The sequence below is a fragment of the Bubalus kerabau genome, chromosome 6 (genome assembly GCF_029407905.1).
Source record: "Bubalus kerabau isolate K-KA32 ecotype Philippines breed swamp buffalo chromosome 6, PCC_UOA_SB_1v2, whole genome shotgun sequence".
Classification (NCBI taxonomy): Eukaryota; Metazoa; Chordata; class Mammalia; order Artiodactyla; family Bovidae; genus Bubalus; species Bubalus kerabau.
The window spans coordinates 63,126,953-63,144,418 of NC_073629.1; the positions used below are offsets into that span (position 1 = coordinate 63,126,953).

The 17,466-nt window shown below is 39.1% G+C and overlaps 1 protein-coding gene across 7 annotated transcripts in view; it reads right to left on the minus strand.

The window, feature by feature from the left end:
- Window positions 1–8,647, minus strand: part of ADGRL2 (adhesion G protein-coupled receptor L2) — a 199,173-nt gene extending 190,526 nt beyond the window's left edge. For 3 of the 7 annotated variants that reach the window (XM_055585356.1, XM_055585355.1, XM_055585350.1), the window contains exons 1-2: window positions 6,651–6,765; window positions 4,947–5,077 (exon numbers count right to left, since the gene is read on the minus strand). The gene's annotated coding sequence lies outside the window, so the exon portion shown is untranslated. Of the gene's footprint in view, window positions 1–4,946; window positions 5,078–5,801; window positions 6,085–6,650; window positions 7,600–8,523 lie in introns of those variants that run through there. The other 4 variants (XM_055585353.1, XM_055585357.1, XM_055585351.1 and 1 more) reach the window with 4 other exon arrangements.
- Between the last annotated feature and the right edge of the window lie 8,819 nt (window positions 8,648–17,466).

Below are 17,466 nucleotides of genomic sequence, written 5' to 3' on the forward strand. Positions count from 1 at the left end.
TAAAACAGTCCTAAATTTTACCCTCAGGCAGAATTCTGATTTAAACATCTCTATTTAAAGTGACATTTGTCCTCCCTTTTCAACTGGTTTCCCCAGAAATTCCAGGAAGTTGACTTCATGACCTAAAAACCACCGGGTGGCTGTGAAGAGCAGTTGTGCCTGTCCTTGCACTTCAGTAAATCTGGGCGCCAGAATGAATCCAGGTGGTAATAAAACAGGTGCCCAGCTACTGCACAGATGAATCCCATCCCACTTTACTGCTACAAGAATTTAAGACTTAGACTTCAGTGGAATTCTGGAGTCACTAAATATTTTGAATATGTGTTTCTTTGGCTGATAATAACCTAGCTATTACTACTGATGGACTAGTGTCTTTTGATTCATAAAATTACATCTGATTTTTCACTACAATGATTTGAAATATCAACGGATTACAAATTCTGGAAATCCAGAAAAGCAACAATGTCATGGAATAGCTTCCATTAAAAAAAAAAAAAAAAAAAGGAAAGCAAACAGAAAAAATGTTCCCATAACAAAAGTCCCCAAGTAAACAAGATGTATGTGTATATAAACTGGCGCCAATATTCTTACACTGTGAAACATGGTAACTTTTGATATTATTAAGCAATTTAGACACTGCTGGCAAGTTCCTACTAACCAAGGTAATCTAATTTCTGTTGCTTTTCAAAGTAAATTGATTTTTTCTTTTAGCCGTCTGGTAATTGAACAAATTTATACAACTGTGATGGGATTTTACTTACCACCACACAATGCATAAAATCCTTTACAAAGACAAACTATATTACTTTATAAAACTGCATTTTTGTTGTAATTAAACAAATTGTATTTAAACTTGCTCTGTGCTTCCAAAGCAAGCAATAGCATTTTGCTATAAGCTACACTTTACTTGCAGGTGTTAAGTGGTTTCTTCATTTGCTCTACCTTTTTTGAAAGATAATCTTTACAAAATCCAAGAATTTTTCTGGTAAAAATAGCTTTTAAAAAACTGTTGGTAAGAATCTATTGGAAAGTGTAAATTATTGCCTACATTTAATACATCAGATAAATGACCTAAAATTTGTTTTAATAATTTTTATCATTTAGGACTTTTTCTTACATTACACCAGGATCCACTTAAAAAATACCTACTTACATCAAAACAGCATTTAAGGGATTTTCATAATTTATGAGTATGTGCCTACTCAGTCGCCCGTTTGTGTCTGAGCCTGTGACCCCATGGGCGCCCCATCAACTATAACCAGCAGGCTTCTCTGTCCATGGAATTCTCCAGCCAAGAATACTGCGGTGGGTAAGCTATTCCCTTCTCCAGGGGATCTTCTCAACCCAGTGATGGAACTCAGGTTTCCTGCACTGCAGGTGGATTCTTTACCATCTGAACCATCAGGGAAGCCCTCATACTTTATAACATATAATTAACAAAACCTATATATTAAACTTAATAGACCACCCTGAAGTCTTGAATAAAATTTACGAATCAGATCCTAGTTGTAGTTACTCTTTTAAAAGTTATAACATCAGGTCAAGAAAAATGATATTATTTTAATATTCTAATTCCATAATTCTAATAAGTAGTAACTATCTCTAAATTAATAAATGTCCTTTTTTCTGAAAGCATTAAAAAATAATAATAACCACTACTTTACCCATCTTAGGTAGCAAAAAGATTTTAATAACAGTTTCAATTTTTCTGATAACATTAAGCCTAATTATAATAATCCAGATGATCAAATACTTTTCAATCTTTCCTGATTCAAATAATTCAATCAAGAATTATTTGAAGAGATGAATATTTGGGTGGGCCTATAGACTATTTAGTGTTATATAAGAAGGAATTTAACAAAGCTACGATTTTAGTCTATCTTTAAAATAGAAATGCTTTCTTCTTTCTTGTAAATAGTTACAAAACCTAAACCTGTACCTGTTAAGGTAATGTGAACTAATACTTAAACAAATTACCTTAGTAACTGATATGACCAAAACAGGATTTTAAGTCCTTTCCAGGTCTAGCAGCTAAAGTTATTGTTTTTAAATAGCAATCCTATAGGATACTAAATTCTTCAAATTTCCAAAACTAAATCTATATGCAGTTAATCTGTGCGAGTGGTATGGCTTCTATTAATATGAGAACAGATTTCTACCAGGTAGGGTTCGGCTCATTCCTTGAAAAATAGACTGTAAAACTCTCTTCATTTCATACTACACTTGTCAGTAAACTCAGTGTTATTGAGTATTTATTCACAAAAGTTAGGTCAAATAAATATTTTGATAGAAAACAGAGCAATAACATTTTATCACTATGGTGTGCTTCTAGTGATCTTCTGACCTTTCCAACATTTGTCTTAACTCACATATTCCTATATTACTTAAGACATTAAAATATTATTTTAAAAATTTTAATAAAACACACAAAGCTCAAATAAAGATCAAACAAAGTTCTAACCTTAAGTAAACCTGGCTTTTAAAGCGATCCTCTTGCTAATTTTAAGAAAGGAAACGCCCAGAAGCTTGGTGTTAATGTTTCTGCTCATTTTGAAATGTGTAGCAATAAAAACCCCAACTGTTTGTCTTAAATTAAGACTTGAGTACTCCATGTGAGATCTGTATATTTATACTAGTTTTTATAACATCTGTAAGTTTTGTTGTCTGTTTTTGATATTAGTCCACTAATAAAGCAGAGAATCAAAAGCCTGGAAAAATTATATTTATTGGAAATCTTCAAGTCCAAACCTCAAGTAATTGGTTTGTTCTACCCCACATGATTCAATATTCTGATTTCCCCAACTACCTGCTCCCAGAGCTATCTGCATTTCTAAATTTGTTTTGTTGCCAACACATAGTAACTCAGTGATTGAAAATGGCAGCTGAAGTGCTTCTACAACACATTAATTTTTCTCTAAGTAGTCCAATTTTGTCATCTAAATGTTGAAAAATCTTTTCACTGCATTTTACACCTTTAGATTTTTGTTGAGTTCAGGCTCACCATCATATAAAATGAAGAGCAATGTTTTCAAGACAATTTTTAGATTATCACTAATAGCTTTAAAGGATAATGTGTTTTCTTTATAGCACTCTGCATTCAAAGCAGACTAGTTAACAGCAACTTAAGTGCAATAATAGCAATTACATCAATGTGGGCTTTTTTACCTCAAAAGTACTTCCCAGACAACTGAAGAGATCAGATAAATAAACTATCATAAAATGATTTCAGGGTAATAATATACAATTTGCCACTAAAAAAAATTTCATCTTAATCTGAAAAAAAATTATCCTATTTCACTTTAGACTTACAGTATTAGGTGATTAATGGTTATTTTTCTCTCCAAAACTTGTTATTAATTTTCACTTTTAAAAGGAAAACAAGGACTTCTGAATGTGTCCTTTTTTAAAAAAAAAAAAGCCCCCTCTAATGAAGGGGTATCAGTTCATGTTCAAAATCAACCAACCATCAAAGGTAGAACTATAAGAGATATGTGCTTACAAATCTCCAAACCATCCCTGAGATTTATTTTCATCCTAAAACTAGGTTTTAGAAAATCTAAAGCTAAATAAATAAAACCAATATTTCCCCAGAAGTTGAAGATAGTATTTCTCCCTTGGCCCATCTGCTTGCCATAAAATAATCCAAATGACCTAAGTACCTGTTATTTATTTCTTTATTCATGGATATTGAGTTGTTTAAAAAATTCAGAGAACATATTTCTCTGCAAGTGCAAAAAAAAGCCATTAGTATATGCTATATACATATGAAGAAAAATCTCTAAGCTGACTTCCAGAGTTCACTATTCAATAAAATACAAAAATTTGAGACAAAACAAATCAATATTTAAGCAATTATCTCCATATACAATTCATGTAAAATCTGAGTATCACTTCGAAATCTTTTTCAAACTTATACTTGCAACAGAAGTTGCATTAACCAGGTTTATGTTGCTTTTAATACTCAAAACTCTCCACGGACTTTTTTAACCTATAAATTTAGCAAGTCTATTAAAGTTTCCTGAGTATACAAATGAGTGTCCTTTCATCACAAGATTCTACTGCTTTATACATTAATTAAAAGACTTTCTCAGCCATTTTACTAATATAACAAAGTGCAGACCTTAGAAAAATATTAAGTTAACAGGAAAAGCTTTCTCATTCTCTCTTCCACTGAAGGGACCCCAAAAGACAGGCAACAGTGACTCTCATAAAATAAAAGGTCACTCTTTTTCTAGGAACAAACCATTTATCAATAGAAAATAATTGTCTTTCCATTTGCAAGGGCTCCACAGCAACAGACAATGTTTTTAGCTCACATAATTACAAAACAGTAAAAGTTCAGAAACACAGCCTGAATCCACCTCCCTATTTTTACCCTTTACAATTCTCATTGCCCTTTGGGCCTCCACTTGGAAGCAAATGGAAGACAGGCTGAAGTTTTCTCAATTGAGCTGAAGCTAAGAAACCTTTGATATGCTAATAGTCCCCTTCAAACGGTAAGAATTCACACTTGCATTAATTCAAACAATTTGTGCAGAATGATGTGAAATGGCACCTCTTTTAGAAGCAAGCAACAAAAGGAGAGAATCGGAATGTCTGAAGAAACTAAACAACACAACATTTGTTCTGCAGCATTCTATCATGCATAAACGTACTGGAGGATGGAGGCGAGGGACTACAAAAAGTTCCACAACACACCTGAACAGAAGTATATTTGCTTATAAAGGGTTTCTCAAGTATTACAAAGATACTAAATTTAAGTTACAAAGTTACCCTTTACCTAGGTCAAGAGTTCCATCACAACTGGGAATGTTGCCAAAGACACCACACAAACCATTCTATTTTTCGGCTATGGAGGCAGATTGCCTCCTTGGTGCCCATCTTTTAAGGTCTGCCCAAGAGCAAACTTGATTTAATAAACGACATCCCAACAGGCAATTATTTACCAAACGGATGTGACTTTTCTTCATTGTGTAACTCTTGAGTTGAGCAAAGAACAAACTCGGTGGGGCCCGTTCCAGACACAAACATTGACAGGAAAATGAATGGACCAACCACGTTCGTGAAATGTACGTCTCTGAAAGAGAGAAGTACACATCGTGTAAAGAATGCAGAAGAAAATTTAAGAATTGGGGGCGGGGCGCGGAGGAGAGTGCCTAAGAACCTGGCCTTTGTAACGGCAACCATATGGTTGGTGGCTGCGGCTCAGACGCTCCCAGGCTGCTTGGAGAAGCTGCTAAGCAGCCTGACACCTTTCAAGAAACAGGAGGAAAACATTTCCTCGGTCTGAATCTGAGACAAAACAGTTTGCATCGGGAAGAACGGAATGAGGGGGCCAGCGAAGGGGGAAAGGATGGGGGGGGGGGGAGGAGTCCATAGAAGGTGGGGAAAGGAGATGGACACCGCAGGACTTGTCCCTCCAACCATGCTTTCCGAGGACAGACTGAGTAGGGGATAAAAAAATATTTAGGGATAAAGAAAACCGTGCCTTAGCAGCCGCTCATTGCCGCTTTGGCACAGAATAAAGCTTCCAACGATTTCTCCTAACCCAAGCCCCGTAGTTTGGCGAAAGGAACAAACTTTCTAGATTCCTAGCCAAAGAGTCTTACAGGAGTGCCTCCCACTGCTGAGGCGCTTCTGTCGCTCCCCTCGCCCTCGCCTCTCCACAGGAGAGCCGGGTGGCCCCAGCCAAGCAAGGAGCCCACGCTCGTTTAAGGGAGCGGGGAGTCAGGGACGGGGGGGTGGGGGGGGTCTCCCTTGCCTCGCGCCCCTCCCACGCCTTTTCCCCGTCAGCTCCCCACCCGGCACCCTGGTCCCACAAGCCAGGTTTCCAGAAGTTCGCAGCCCCAGCGCCAAGCCCAGAAGCCCACACCCCGTAACTTCGCCCTCAGGCCCAGCGCAGCCCGCTGCTGCCCTCTCACTGCCGGTGCGGGAGGCACTTGGCCTTCCTGGGGCCCGCTGGGTGCTCGGCCCCGCCGCCCGCCCGGCCCCGCCGCCCTTAATCGTTGCCAGCCCCCGTGCCGGCCTGGCCACATCTGGCTGCGCTTTGCTGTCATCCTCGCCTCTCCACACCACCTAACCACCGACAAAAAGAAACAACCACCCACAACAACTCATCCCATCGGCCCCTCACCCCCCGCCCACTTGCCCCGAACTCGCTCCCAGCGTTCGGCCTCCCGGCTCCACTCACAGCCCCGGACAGATCTGCAAGTAGGAGGGGCGTGGGGGACAGGGGCGAGCTCCCCTCCGGGGCCTCCCGGCTGCACTCACAGCCCCGGACGGATCTGCAAGTAGGAGGGGCGGGGGGGACAGGGAAGAGCTCCCCGCCGGGCCTCCGGCGGGGGCGCGCCCCACTTTCTGCCTCCCCAGACAGGCTGTGAAAAAGCGAACGGCACCTTCTGACCCAGGCTCTCAGTAAATCAAAAAACACTCCCCTATCCCCCCCCCCCCCCGGAGTCCCCTTCAACTAGGCTGTAACCAAGAGGACTTCACGACACTGGCAGGGCGAAGCAGCAGCAGGCTGGACAGGAAGGGGAGTTCTGCGGATGGATTTCCGAGGAGGGGGAGGTGGGGGTGGGGGCGAGTACCCCGAGCCCGCGCTGTTCTCCCTCTTGCCCCCGCCGAACTTTAACAGCGGAGTGCCAACTCACCCTCGGCTCCCTACACCTTCAGCATCCACCCCTGTGCGGGAGGAGCAAAGCAAACAGGTTTCCAAAGCCCGGCACAGAGGCACATTGTTCGCTCCCGCGGCTCTTACCTCGGTCTGCGAGCGCGCCCCGGGGGCGGGCCGTCTGGCGCAGGGGCCGCGCGGGGAGAGGCGCAGAGGGCTGCGGCCACTCGGGCCGGCGAGGGCCGAGGCCGGCCGCCGAGTCCGCGCGGGAGGCAGCGCCGCGACTCGCCGGCCGGACACAGCGCCGCGGCTCGGCTCGGCTCGTCCTCCTGCTTGGCCGCCGCCGCCGCCTCCTCCTCCTCCAGCCAAGCAGCCAGCGCCGGGCGGCTCCTGGGGTTAGGTCAACATTTTCCTGCAGTTTCCCACACACCACTCAGCGAGAGGGGTCTTTGGCACACGCGCGCGCGCCCCCAGACCGCACGCTCCTTCAGAAAGATCAGAAATTCGGGAAGCGGAGGGAAAGGGGTGACGGAGGAAAGAACCGACAGAGGTGCGCAGACTTGAGTGTCCCCTCCGAGCGGCAGACGCGGGAGGGGCGAGCAGACGCCGGCGGCGCGAGGCCAACTCAGTTCGTCAGGCGAAGCCACTCAGCCCGCCGTCCGCGCCGGCCGGGCTGGCATCCTCGAGCCGACCCTGCGGCCTGGGGAGGGAAACGGCAGCGGCCCCTCCTCACATTTCGGGTCCCTAGGCCGAGGTGGAACGGTGACCGCTGCCCCCCCCAAGACTGGGTGAAGGCGAGGGCTGGGGCTTGGGGAAGCGGAGAGGTGTAGGGACGAGTCACGCCAGCAACGGAGGGGAGGTTTCCCCCCCCCCCGCCTCCCGACTCCGACGATCCCGAGGAATTCTCCGGTAAGCTCCCGATTTCGCTCCGGTACCTCTGCGTGTGTGTGTGAGAGAAGAGAGAGAGGGAGAGAGAAGGAGCGAGACGGGGGAGCGCGAAGTCCTGACACAGACTCTCCGCGAGGTCTGAACTGGAGTCACCTCCAGCCTCCTCCTCCTCCTCGGCCTCCTCCTCCTCCACCCCAAATCCCCACCTCCCCAGCCCCGCGAGTTCGGCTAATCATATAAACATATTAGCGTGTACAGCGACAAAGGATAAATCTCTCCCTCCTGATTTTTCCAGCAAAGGGCTCAGGCAAACTCAAAAGATTACAGGCTGCTAAGTACAAAACGTGGAGCAGATAATCTATAACTCATTGCTGCCCAATAGCCATTTTCCACTCCATTTGAGCAGCTGCAGCGGTGGTGCACCCGAGCAAGGGGAAGGGGAGCGAAAGGGGACACTTACGGGCTCGAGAGGTTCGGGTGGCGGCGGCGGTGGCCCAGCAGCCGCCAGAGAACTGGCCGGCCCCTGCTCCGCCGGCCCGGCGGCCGCAGGGCTGTCCGGGCGGCGGCGGCGGCGGCGAGGGACGCGCGCGCACGGACGCGGAACGCGCCCCGGAGGCGGCCAGTGGTGGCTAGCGCCCCTCCTTTCCCCTCCCCGTCGACTCGCCCTCCCCTCGGTCCCGGGGCTCCGCATTCAGTCCACCCCCCACCGCCCCTCTGCATCAACACACCCATTCCATGCTGATCCCCCCACCTCTCCAAACTCCACTCACTGCGCGCTCGATCCTCCGCGCGCTCCTGCAGCGCGCGCTGTCCATCCTGTCTACACACACGCACTTTAAAAACATTTATTTTATTTCTGGAACGGGGTGAAAGGTATTTGGGAGACCGCGAAACTCCGGCCTCCGAGGCGGGGCGCTGGGGGCTGGCCTGCAGCTCGGGGGTCCCCTCCCCGCTTCCCTCCAGGCTCGGGAGCTCTCTCCTTGCCTGCACTTCTGAGAGGCGCCCAGGATGCGTCTTTTACCCACCCCGTCTCCAGGTTTTCTCTTTTCTCCGCGCAGCGAGCCGGAGGCCCCGAAACTTTTAGTTTCCGCGGCCCTTCTTTTGTGTGACTGTTCGGAGGAGAAAGAACGTCTGTTCGCCTCGGCTGCCTCCGTCCGGCTGCGGCGCGCGGGGGACGCTCCAGGGTTAATGCGTCTTTGATACCTGAGATTTCCGGCGGGCTTGTTAATGAAAGTTACATTTTTTTTTAATTGCGATGACTTTTTCTTTGTAGTTACAGAGAGCTAGCCAAAGTTTGACTTTATTGACTGTATTTCACAAGAGCGTTTTGTTTGTTTTTGATTAAATCCACCAGGATAAGCAAAGGAAGGAAAGGAGACTACAAGGCTCTTTTCTCGCAAGTGCATTCATCGCGCTATTTAGGTCTGTTTCCCTCATTTCCTTACATTGAAACTGCGTTTGCTCTTGTCCTCTGACCACACTTCCTTGCACCTCTCTGTTGGTAGTGTCAGCAAACAGCCAGGCAGCGCCTACGATGGACCCAAACTGAAGATAACAGACCACGACGGAGAAAATCGTGCTTGAAAAATGTTTGAAACCCAGTTGTGTCCTTTGCATATGAATAAAATCAAACCTGGATTTTTTTTTTTAATTACAAAATTTCTGAACTGAAAGTGCCTACATTTTCAGATGTATTTCGAAATCACTGTTTATGCTAATGAATGCAGACATCAATTAAAGAAGCATGTTTGCATTGGTTTTCAGGAAAAACTGATATTCCAAGATTTAAAACCTCTAGAAAATAGAATGAAACGAGATTCTTTGCTTTCAGAAACAATATATACTGTTTGTTGCTGTGGGTATGCTGCAGTCATCATACTTCAGAAATCATTTCAAATAACAGTGTTATTAAAATGTCAACAGCAGATTTTTCTAAAGACATGAAGACTCTAAATACCTATATTTTGTCACAAAGCCAGATATTTGTAGTACTAAAGTAAATACAACTATTGGTCAAGTTTTCTCTCAACTTGTAAAAAATCAAGTTAAAAGTACATATGTGTAAATAACTGAAACATGCTCTTTTGGTTGATTCATTTTAATTTTCTCAGATTCAAACAAGAATCCTTGATGATCAATTTTTTTTCTACTCACTGTGTTGATGTTTTAATATTCTCACCAATATTAAAGATAAGAGGAAAAAAAAAAAAAAAAAGATAAGAGGAGCCACTTAAAGCATTGGTGCTTTAAACTACATAAACACTTCCATTTGCATAACATAATTCAAATATTGTTGATGCAGGATATAAACAAGTTTAGGAACAAAACACAGTTATGCAGAACTAGTGTGAAACCATATTTCATTCTTACATCTGTCACAATTTAGTCAAAAAGAAGGTAAACTTACAGAACTCTCAGACCTCAGAGGTCATTTATATCATGGTCTCCTTTTGGAACTTAAAATTATTTTATTCACGATTATAAACCAAAATTTTTCAAACAGATAAAAATTTGCATTTACTGAAAAATTTTAGCCCTTTCTTTTGTTCATCTTTGAAGATTTTTCATTTATCCAGGAATGATTCCCAGTGAATGCATAGATCAGTCTAATCCTATTTTCTTTGGGCAGGCAAAACTTGGGCTGAAGTTTTTATTTAGTAAGGTTAGTAAGTAATCAGTAGAAATTTTTGCCTAATTTAAGCTGCCCATGTTGTTGCCCATTTACTTATTTATTTAACTCTCTCAGAAAGAATCTCAGGAAGAACTCACTGTCTACATTTCTTAGGTCTGACGTACTTTGATGTTCAAGACATAAGTGAGTCACTCTCCACTATGTTCCTGAAGAGACTATAAAAAAAGGAGGATGCATGGGAGGGGGAAGACATTGTCAGAAGTGGGTTAAAACTATAGGGAGTGGGAAATGCCTCACACAGGTTTTTAATTTTAATTCAATAGGATATGTATTTTATAGAGTTCAAAGGGTTCAGTGCTTTTTTTCCTGAGAATATAATAAGCTTGGTGTTTTTAAAATTATATCTAAATGTATTCATTCTCTAGGAGGTAATGTTTTAAATATTAAGGAATTTTTAATTCTTTCCTTACACTTCAAACATAATAATGCTTCATCCTTCTCTGTATTCACAAAGGACTGAAACAGAGCTTTTTAATTGCATTGATATATTCAAGATTAAGCTGTTAGCCACAAACCTGCATTACAAAGGAACACTTAAATGACACACACACATATCCAGACAACATAATTTGCCTGACACTTCATGACAATTCAAAACATAATTTATAACAATACAGGTGTTATGGTAAGAAAAAAATGAAATGAGAAGCTTAATAATGTCTGCAGATGTTAGCAAGCTAAGGAGAGTTGGAGTATGTTATGCATTCTCTGCAATCCAATCAATTTAACTACTCAATCTATATTATTCTTTAAGTAATGGCAAAATCATTGACTTATTCATAATACTTGCTAATTGTTTTTAAAAATAAATCCTACAAAGGACAAAGGAAACACCCATTCCCATTTGTTTTATGTTAAATCAACATCTAACCACTCATGGTGATTTCATTCAAAGAAAACAGAAGGAACTCATTAGTTTATGTGGTTTGAGAGATTGATGGGCTTCAAACATTTTAACCATACATGTTTTTTCCAACTGTAGAAACTCGTGTTTTTAATTTAAACATCTTTAAGAAACTAAAGATTATTTTATTCAATGGGTTCACATATTTCTGATACAGAAATTATGCTAACTTTTAAAGCTATTTACCATCCAGGCATCTTTCTTTAGAGCAAAGTGATGAGGTACATGTCAAAATACAAGTGTGAATACTAATAATATAGGTACCAATTTAAAGAATCTGAAAAAGTAGGAAAATGAGCAGGGTTGCAAAATATTGTGGTTAGTCTAAGCCAGCAGAACACTGGGAGTAACCTGTTCAACACCCAACTCCAGCAAAATTGGATATAGGTAAGCCAATTCTAAAAGGGGACACAGAGGAAGACTAGGGTGGTACAGGGAGAAGATCCAGATCTTGATAGTGGGCCAAAAATTATATGAAGTTTGAGCTACACTCTGTAGAGACCAATGAGACTAGATTGTATTCATTATTTTTGCCTGTGATGAGAGAGCTCTGTGAGAGTTCTAAAATTAAGCAAAAAACAGGTGAAACTGGTCTGGTTTCTAACATAGAAATAGAAATAAAATTAGCTAGATTTCATCCTGAACTCTGTGTTCCCTTTTCTTCATTGTCACTGCTCAATGATGCTTAGTGCTGAAACTAGTTTTCCCTACTCTAGAAAATAAATCTTTTAAAGCTCTAGAGCAAATCAAAGCCATATATAAATACCCAAACTAAACTAGAGCTGGTTGAAAGTTCCTAGCTTTGTTTTTCATCTTAACTTTGCCATGCATGTAGGCTGAAAAGAAATCAAAACTCATTTTCCATGAAAGCAGAAACATATGAAAGCACTTGCCAAAGCCAATAAGCTTTTAACTCTTCTCCCGGTTCTCTCCAGGCTGAGTAAATCTTGGTCCAAGAAGGACAAACCCTATCTAAAATGTAGAGATGCAGTCTCCAAAACTAATGATAGTTTCAACTGTATTATAAATGTGATTCTGGTGTACTGTGCTTAATGATATTATTTAGAAGTATATAATCACATCCTTTATTAAATACATATTATTTTGTAACTGTTATTGTTGCTTAGTTGCTAAGTGATGTCTGACTCTGCTACCCCATGAACTGTAGCCCTCTAAGTTCTTCTGTTCATGAGATTTCCCAGGCAAGAATCCTGGAGTGGGTTACCATTTCCTTTTCCAGGGGATCTTCCTGACCCAAGTATCGAACCCATGTCTCCTACATTGCAGGCAGATTCTTTACGAGCCACCAGGGAAACCCCATCTTTAAATATCTACCAAAATAACCGGTAGCTTGACTCTTTCTGTGCACCTAAAGTATTTATATTTGTCTAACTGTGTACAAAAGATTATACCTTTTTTTTTTTTACCATTATGATACTCAAAAGTAAGCAAGTTAAAAAAGATACCCCTCATAATCATTGCTCCACTGAGTCTTACCAAACTCAAAGTTAATCTTTCTTTCCATAGATTATTCTCATAACTGTTGGGTAATCTCTGCACCTTGAGGATTTTTTGTAATCATGTCCTAAAGATCTTCTATAAATGTGTCTGTCGAACCAGGAAGTGTAAGTATAAGAACACTCTCTTTATAGAAAGCTGCCTATGACGTCTTATAATATTTTTTATCATAAATTCTCATCTCTTTTCTATATATGCAAACCTCTATCAACAATACAGATGAAACTTCTTTAAATTTTTTGAAAAATTCTAAAACTAAAAGTAACCTAAAATCACAACTCTGTTTTAAATATAAAGCGTATAAAGTGGGCAGTTCTTAGTAAAGCAGTATGCATTGGATGAGAACAAGAGCAAGGCAGTGGTTAATAGTAGAGGCAACTCCACTTTGATTGAATCTAAACCCTCAAAGATAACCAAATAGCAATTCACAGAAGTCTAAATTGAATTTTTAGTGCCTCTGAGAATATGACTTTGATTATTCATGTCATAGTTCATTGTATTGTATATGGCAAAACTTGCAAAATGCTTTTAAGAGTCAGGAAACAAACTCACAAATGCCCTCTTTGCATTTCAGAGAGTGAGTCAAAAATATAATTATATAAAACTTATAATATTTCATATTAGAACACATTAAAGGTATCTTAATGATACAGCATAAAATAATAATTTAATATGTCATTTTAGTATTTTTTAAACACAAAATTGTTTCAGTTTTGAAAATATTTGATCATCTACAATTATGTAACAGGAAATGTTTGACCTGGACTTTTTGATTTTTCTGATCATATATATTAGCTGTTACTAACATTATTTATTATTTTGTTCTCTAATTAATATGGTGGTTATTTTTTTAACTCATCTTTTTTATTTTAAAAAGACCTTTATTTGTTGTATATATTTTAATAAAAATAAGTTTGAGCATATGGAAACTAGAACAGCAATTTGCAAAGGTTTTTATTCTCAACCTAGTTCTCATCTTAGTTTCTTGATAAGATAATTCAATGTTGCCATCTCTATTTTCAAGAATAATTTAAATCTTTATAATTAGGTTTTCAACTTATTGTAACTCTTTTACAATGCATTCTTAAAGTCACTATGAAATCCATCACTTAGGTCCTAGACCAAACAATGATGTAATAGGCATATGTTTTTGTGATAAGTAAAGTGCATTAGAAAAGAATCTTTTTTTTTTAATCAGTATCCAAATTTAGAATCACATTAAAATGTAGTCTGCATCTCAAAGAAGTACTGAATGATTTGGTAATGATAAGGTTTTGTTGCGTGATATTTAATGAAGAAATTTTGGTTTAGGTGAAACAATAAAAATATATAAATAATCTCTCCAGCTGTTCTACATTAAAAAGTTGTCAAACCATCAGGTGGATAATATATTCTTTGAATGATTTTGATTCAGTGATAGGGATGTGCTGTACTGAACACATCTCTTATCCAACTGTACTGGTTACCAAAAATCACATATCTACAATATAACTTAAGAGGAGTATTATTGCATTAAAAGAGTGTTCCCCCTCATTATGGGAATGTAATTTATGACACCAATTTAATTAGTACTGTGTCTTTACTACCTGAATTTAATGACCCAAATTCAAACCACATATATTTCTTGTTCAGACAATGTGGACTACACTGCAAGAAAAGCTAATTTCCTGTTTATTATATAATGATAATTGAAACGCAATAATTTATGCAAATATGCTGTTACTGCTATATATGAAGTGGCATATCTCAAGGAAGATGTCATGGAAATAACATGAAAAATATTTATAGTTTGTTAAAATCAGAGAAAATAATTGAATTTGTTAAAATAAAATCAGAGAAAAGACTTCCAGCTATAAAATGTAAATATTCCAGAAATCAAAGAATGTAACCTATTTTTAAATAATATGGATCCCCAGAAGACTATCGTTTATCATGTTAAAATAAGCTTATGGATAATCAAATAAGGAATCTGAAAAATATTTTTAAAAATTATTTTTGACATTTCATATAATTGCTCAATATTTACTTTCTCTCCGGTGCCCTATAACAAAATGATTTTAAATATGATTTATATAAATCAAAAAAATTTATGCAGATGTAGATTTGAGATGATAATGCTGACCAGTTTGTTTATGTTGAATATTTCTATACAGGAGGAAATCATGTGATGTCAAAATAGACACTAAATTCAATCTTTAGAGAACTCTTTAACTGTTTAGGTAAATTTATAGCTTATCAAAATTTGGAGGTAACTTGTTACCCCTTATCACTGAGGGAAATCTATCTTTGACTCAGTTTTCCAGTTAATGAAAGAAGTGTTTAAATACTCTGTAGTTAGATTATTAACTTCTACAAAACTGAAACAGATGTGTGTCTTAGTATGCCATTAAATTTATGATTTACATAGAACCCTTACATAGAGCTGAGCAGAGGCCAGGGATTCTAATTTGCTCTAGATTTACAATAACCTGATCTGGTTTTTGTAAGTACTGAAACACTTTAAACAAAATTAGAAAGCAGTTGTGCTTTGTGTGATTAAAGATGCAATTCCCTTTGGAATAATGAGAAAAGTTAGAACATGTTTCTTTCTTTATGGATGTTTCTATTATAAACACGAGTGCTATACATTATATATTTTTGTTACTATGATTTCCTTGTTTTTAATTATAAAATAAACCAATTGAATTTCACTGGAGTCTCAATTGAAACTATGCCAAAATTTAGCTGAAGAATGTGTACTGAGATTCATAAAAATCCTTAAAAATTTTCCCAGGGTCTTAAGGTCTTGTTATACAAATACTAGTTCACCATAATTTTCTAGAGCAAAATATATTTCTGATTAAGACCTACACAGCAAAAAGACTTAAGTGCCAAACACATTTCAAGCCCTAGAAAACGGCATATATAAAATTGCTCAAAACAAATGATTACTGGATTCATTTGGTTACAAATAGAAAGAGGTTTATTTTATCTCATTCCACAAATAATAACATGTATAGCACTGTTATTTAAATTTCCTTCTACTTTGTTTTGTGATTTATAATCCATCAGTTTCTAAAAATCAAATCTATAAAAATACATTATTTTTAACACTGTGGATACTGGTTCCTTAAAAATCAGTCAAAGAGGTTGATATATCATTGTAAGCATTTGTGTGTATATTTGTGTTTATAAAAAATAACTACATGCAAGAATATTAATTCATTAAAAGTTTATCTCTCATAAAACCTTTATTAGCCCCTGAAGTCTTTGCCACTTCATATAAAATGATTTATCTTTTGAATAGGAAGGTTCCATTAATCTGTTTGACAAAAGAATTTTTAAATCATTTAAATAATTTATTTGAGTGAATTATTTAAATTCTGTAAAATATATATATATATGAGCGCATATATGTATATATCTGTGTCTATATATTTGTGTTCTGGCACAACATCACAGAAGAAATACAAAATAGAATTCAGAATACATTGTCCTTGACACGGCCAGTGTCACTGAGTGTAGCTGCCCATGTGTTCTTTGATCATCCACTATTCGCACAGGACATCCCCCTGCCCCGCCCTTTAAGGGCCATTTGTGCTGCATTTGGTACAAAAGGGTGATTTAATGTCAGAGAAACATGCATGTTATTTTCTATATTCATTTTTAATTTTGCATTTTTACTGAGATATTAGGCTGACATATTTTTCAAACTGTAAGGATAATAAAAGCAATTATTCAACGCTAAGAAAATCTGCTTTCCCCCATTCGGTGCTCTAGGTGCTACTATACTCCCTCCCCAGAGAAATATATCATCTGTGGAAACAAAGGGCAAATTCACATGGAAAATAAATAAGAATATACATAAAAATTTATAAGCAAATACACAAAACTAATTAGGACATAAAGATTTAAATAATATGTTTAATATGCATGGCATTCAGGAATTTTAACTATATACTATTTCTTCAGACTGGTACTTCACAACATTTTCTCTCAAATAGATCTTATTATTATTTTTTTCCTTTGAATATGCATTTTTACTTATAAAAAATAATGGAACCACTGGATTTTCCCCCAACTTTAGTGAAGTTATGGAATAAATTTGCCACAAGTTATCTTCAATTTTATTTTTAAACATGCCAGAAAATAAGTTTCAGTTGCTTATCTCCTGCACACAACAGAACAAGTTTTCTATCATATATATATGTTGTTTTTATCTAAGTCAACTTTTTATTGGACTTCATCCAGTTTATTCTTTGCAGCAGTGTTCTCCTCTCTGTTAGGTTTTTGTGGGTTCATTTGGGTTTTATTTTAATTTTGTGACCCATCTTTTCAACAAATTTCATATAACTTTAATTTACCAGGACGGTACTAACTTTACACAAGTGAAAATCTCAATCTGTGCTCGTGACGTGTAGTAAAATGTAAAGCCTTGGTCTTCTCCAGATTCTCCCACTTGTCCAACCATCCATATATATCACCATACCATCTTGTACCCATGGAATTCTCTAGGCCAGAATACTGGAGTGGGTAGCCTATCACTTCTTCGGTGGATCTTCCCAACCCAGGAATTGAACCAGTGTCTCCTGCCATGCAGGTGAATTCTTTACCAACTGAGCTATCAGAGAAACCCATTGTATGCCCCTTACACTACTCAAACCTTAGTAAGTGAAGTGAAGTCGCTCAGTCCTGTCCGACTCTTTGCGACCTGTGGACTGTAGCCCACCAGGCTCCTCCGTCCATGGGATTCTCCAGGCAAGAATACTGGAGTGGGTTGCCATTTCCTTCTCCAGGGGATCTTCCCAACCCAGGGATTGAACTCAGATCTCCCATATTGCAGGCAGACACTTTAACCTCTGAGCCACCAGGGAA